The sequence below is a fragment of the Amphiura filiformis genome, chromosome 17 (assembly GCF_039555335.1).
Source record: "Amphiura filiformis chromosome 17, Afil_fr2py, whole genome shotgun sequence".
Lineage (NCBI taxonomy): Eukaryota > Metazoa > Echinodermata > Ophiuroidea > Amphilepidida > Amphiuridae > Amphiura > Amphiura filiformis.
The window spans coordinates 16,804,128-16,809,789 of NC_092644.1; positions in this window are offsets into that span (position 1 = coordinate 16,804,128).

Consider the following 5,662-nt stretch of genomic DNA (forward strand, 5'->3'; position numbering starts at 1 on the left):
GTTCCAATACCAAGTTAAGAATGTGTATAAAATATAATAACAACTGTTACTTTGGCAGCTCACGTGATTAACTGGTTACTTTATTTAGAAACCATGTGTCGTATACACACGTTTAAAAAATGCACTGAAGCAAAATCTGAAGCTGAAGCTAAATCAACCGGATGGCCATCACATTTATAAAGGGCATTTCGTGATCGACAGCATCATCCCCCCCCCCCCACTTTTCTCAAAAGAAGTTTAAATTTTTATATCACTGGAAACCTCTGGCTACATAATGTTTATGTTCAAAAAAATTCTTGCAGATTAATTCGTTCAGCAAAGATATCGTGAAATTTGAAATTACAACACATTTTCTATGGAATGGAACATTGTAATACACATCATGTATAACTCGCAAACGCAAAATTGGAATCAACCAATTTTGGGAATAAGCTTTTTTCGTGGATCTACTGAAATTGTCATAAAAAATGATGCTAGGATCACGAAATACTGATTTGATTTGATTTGTTCGGGTTCTGACAACCCTGGATAACCCAAGAGAGCCTCTATTGAAGCTTATTTCCATTGGGGTCCATTTAAACACCGGAACGGGTTGGGAACAGTCAGGGGTTAACACCCTACTCTTTTCGAAACTGGCTGCGTAATACATGTACAGGTATGGCTCTCTGCACACGGGACCGACGGCATAACGTCCCCTCCGAAGGACGGAATACTTTCATGATTCATTTACCCAATTCTAATTGAACCATGGAGAGAGCGGAAGTCTGAATTTAATCAACAGAAGTTGCCAATTAATTTCATACTTTTTTTTCAAGTCAATATCCCAGCAAATCACCACCGCCAGGAATTGAACCCGGCACCTCATGCACTAAAGACAAGTACCCTAACCATTGCGCCACGCTCTCCCTCAATAGACATTCAGTGAGAACATTAATGTTAGAAAATGACCTTTTCTACCTTTTTTGGGGGGTCATTGCTGACATGGTGGGCAATTGCAAAATTCATGGAATATTTTTTTCGCTTTTGAGTATAAACCCGTTAATATACATAGATGTAGATTGAAATTGTACAGGCATTTGATTTGTAGAGTCTTGGAGTTAAATTGTCCGCATTGGTCTGTTTCAACGTTTATGTCACACTGATCGACTTCCAGATTTAAAATATTGGTGATTTTGACCTTATAATATGACATCTGGAACCTACAAATCTCTACGGTACATCATTCGTGACCCAATAGACGCGCACTTGGTATGTTCACACTATGGATCGGATCCAGATCTAGTACCAATCTGGGATAGCTATAAAGAGCCTCTGTACTATCCACACAAGCAGGCAATTCTCTATGTCCCCGGTCTATGTTAAGGGAAGGGGTATGGACGTTTGGACAGTATTTATTGTGGGACATTAGAGCACATCAGACATATCGAATTGCATTCTGAATATGAAGAATGTCCTTCTGATATCAAATAATTTTGATTTTTTGAAATTCGCAATGTAATACACATTTTATGGCAAATAATTAAAAATTGATATTTTTGATATTTAACAGCACTCGAAGTATATTTTATAAATCTGATGATCTATACTCAAAGTGTATGTAGGTGGGATGAAAAGCCGACGATCAATTGAAAATTTTGACCTTTCGTATTAAAGATATGGATTTTTTCCCCAAAACACCAACAAAAATTAGGTCTTTTTGGGAAAAAAATACATATCTTCAATATGAAAGGTAAAAATTTTCAATTGATCGTCGGCTTTTCCTCCCAGCTACATATACTTTAAGAATATATCATTAGATTTATAAAATGTACTTCGAGGACTGTTATTATATCAAAAATGTGACAAATATCAAATTTTAATAATTTGTCATAAAATTTTGTATTATATCGTGAATTTCAAAAAATCAAAATTATTTGATATCAGAAAGACATTCTTCGTATTCAGAATGCAATTCGATATGTCTGATGTGCTCTCATGTTCCACAAAAAATACTGTCGAAACGCTCAAAACGCTCATTCCAGATCCCTTAAGGTGGTGGGTAAAGATCCTGGCAATACTTTCGCCCTTTTCGGCCTCGATATCGGTGCTAACCGCCTCTTCTCGACTCGGAGCGGCCTCGGTATCGGCGCAAAATGTGGGCTGCTAAAAAAGTTTTTGACCACTTGAAGGCTTCCTAAATTCAAGCCAACTGAGACAAATCCCGGGGGAACTCACTAAAAATGGGTGACGGCGATGTGCGGCCACATTGACCCCCATTTTGCAACTCCCTCTCATCCAATGACCCACTTTTTTTATTTACTAAACTCCCTCTCACCCAATGACCCCCTTTTTTGTTTTGCTGTCACGTATGACCAAAAGACCCCCTTTTTCAAGAATTTTAGGCAAATTTCGGATAATCTCTCACCGAATGACCCCATAGGCCTATTTTTGTAACTTATATATTTTGACCTACATTGTCCCCAATCTCTCGGAAAGACCCATTTTTAGTAAGATTTTCCCCAGTCTCGCGGAAAGCCCCCCCCTTTTTTTTTTTTTGGTGGTCTTCTCACCGAAAGACCCCTGTTTTGGTGTTTAGGCTCTCACCGAAAGACCGTTTCGAACTGCTGTTCGCACATCTCCGGCACTTTCAAAGTCGAGTATCCCCGCACCCCCCCACCCCAAACCCCCCCCGAGACAAATGGTCAATGTAAAATAATTTTTTTTCTCTTTTGACAGATTCACAATAAAGTTTTCAGTCGATCAAATATAGAGAACTCAATCCATTAACAGCCATTGTCGGTAAGAATGGGACCGAATTGGGACTTTGTGATTCAAGTGCGTCATGGATTTTCTTTAAAAAAATAGGATGATACAACATCAGTCCCAGAAACTACCCCAAAAATTTTAGCTTCCTCGCTCATTTCGTTTGTCCGAAAAAAATCATTGAAATTTTGGCCTCATAAACATCGTTAAATGGTTTATCAATTAGCAGCCACTAGAAAATTGTGCGCCAACGCTGGCCCAGTGAAAAGAAAACATTTTTTGAATCCTTTTATGGGTATCATTACAATGACACAAAAACATGGTTGGGTTCCCATTGGCGCGTCGTAATAATTAAGATTAAAATATTAGTGAAAAGCGCCCTCGTGCTGTTTTATGTGGCTTAAAACTCATTGCGCCATTAAGCACCCATGAAAAAAGCAAGTTGAAATGGATAAACTAATTATTTAGAATCAAATGCAAATGCAAAATAGATGGGTGCTCGTTGGCGCAAGACGAAAATGGAGGTCAAAGGTCAAATTTTCTAATTTTGAGCCATTTTCACGCCTCGTTAATTTCATGCGCCAAGGTCGAAGAACAGAAAAAGTGGTGTTCAGTGGTAAACAAACTGTAACTCTACTAAAAGAAGCAGTAAAAAGCTTGGGTCCTGTTGGTTTAGTATTTTTTATGATTTTCTAAATATCATCTTAAGGCAATTAAACAGTAAATAATATGCCATACCGTATATATGCGAACTTTAAGCGTCCTCTACTAGATGTGCCAACAAGTACCCATGGTGTTTTAACTTTAGTTAGTTTATTCAAGTGCTGTTGCTTGCATTTCTGTGGAAATAGGTGTGGGCTCATGTTGGCGCAAGGATATTTTAAGGGTCAAAAGGTCACTTCAAAATCACAAAATGCTACTTTTATGTTAGTTTGTGCGACCAATATGCAATCTTCAACTTGTATCCATTTCTCGATGCGCCAACAAGTACCCATGGTGTTATAACTTCATTTAGTTTATCCAAGTGCTGTTACTTGCGTATCTGTAGGAATGTATTTGGGCTTATGTTGGCGCAATGATATTCTGAGGGTCAAAGGTCAATACAAAAAACTCAAAATATGACAAATTGCATTCGTTCTTTGAGTGTTGGTAATTTCAATGACAACAAGATCCCATAATTTTTTCACTACCTCTAAGTATAACCTATGCCAACTCGATTTATTACATTTTTTCATAAAAGTCCTTGGGATAATATTGACATACATGTATGATTGTGAATATTTAAAGAGCCAAATATTACAAGTATGTGACCAACTTCTGCATTTTTATTTAAAATGCAGAAGTTACAAGCTTAATATTATTATATATATGAAGATCAATATTGCATTTTGACTGCAATGAATCAATATACTTATAACATTTGCAGGCTTATAATATTTTTGAGTTCAAATATTTTCGTAAACCATGAAAACTTAAAATGTGTACCTTCAGCTTGGTTTGTTGTGGATGCATGGTCACATGATCTGAAAATGCAGGGTAAAAGCTTCGATTTATACACATTCTGCATTCAACAAAATTAAAGTTATATATTTTTAAATATCACTGTGCCATGAGCAACAACAATACACTCCATTTGTGGTAGAAATTGGGACAATGTTTGCGCACATTTTCACAGTTGCACAAACTGGTAAAAAAATTGCTCTTGACTTTAGGATTGACCTTTGACCCTTAAAATATCCTTGCACCAACATGAACCCAAATAAATTTCTACATAAATGCAAGTAACAGCACTTAGATAAACTGATTGAAGTAAAAACATTATGGGTACTTTTTGGCACATCTAGTAGTTGACGCTTGGAGATTGCGTATTAGTTGCAGGAACTATCAAAAAGTAGCATTTTATGGTTTTGGATTAACCTTTTGACCTGAAAAATATCCTTGCGCCAACATGAACCCATATACTAATTTCTACATAAATGCAATTAACAGCACTTAGATAAACTGATTGAAGTAAAAACATTATGGGTACTCTTTGGCACATCTAGTAGTGGATGCTTGAAGATTGCATATTGGTTGCACGAACTATCATAAAGCAGCATTTTATGGTTTTGGATTAACCTTTGACCCCTAAAATATCCTTGCGCCAACATGAGCCCAAACTAATTTCTACATGAATGTAAATAACAGCACTTAAATATGGTGAATGAAGTAAAAACACCATGGGTACCTGTTGGCACGTCCTGTTGTGGATGCTTGAATATTGATGGAACCCCTATTTGGTCTATTATTTACTATTTACTAGGCTTTAGGATGATATTTAGAAAATCATTAAAAATACTAAACCAACAGGACCCAAGCTTGTTTCTTTTCCTTTTATTAGAGTTATAGTTTCTTTACTACTGAACACCACTTTTAATGTTCTTTGACCTTGGCGCACAAAATTAATGAGGCGTGAAAATTGCACAAAATAAGAAAATTTGACCTTTGACCCCAATTTTCTGCTAGCGCCAACGAGCACCCATCAATTTTGCATTTGCATTTGCTTCTAAATAATTAGTTTATCCATTTCAGCTTGCTTTTAATATGGGTGCTTAATGGCGCAACGAGTTTCAAGCCACAGAAAACAACACGAGGGCGCTTTTCACTAATATTTTAAACTTGTTTATTACGACGCGCCAATGGTAACCCAACCATTTTTTTGTGTAATTGTAATGACACCCATAGAAGGATTCAAAAACTGTTTTCTATTTACTGGGCCAATGTTGGCGCACAATTTTGTAGTCATTGCTAAATGATAAACCATTTAACGATGTTTTGGGGGCCAAAATTTCATTATTTTTTTGCGGACAAACAAAATGAGCGAGGAAGCTAAAACTTTGGGGTTATTTTCTTGGAACAATGTTGCATCATCCTATTTTTT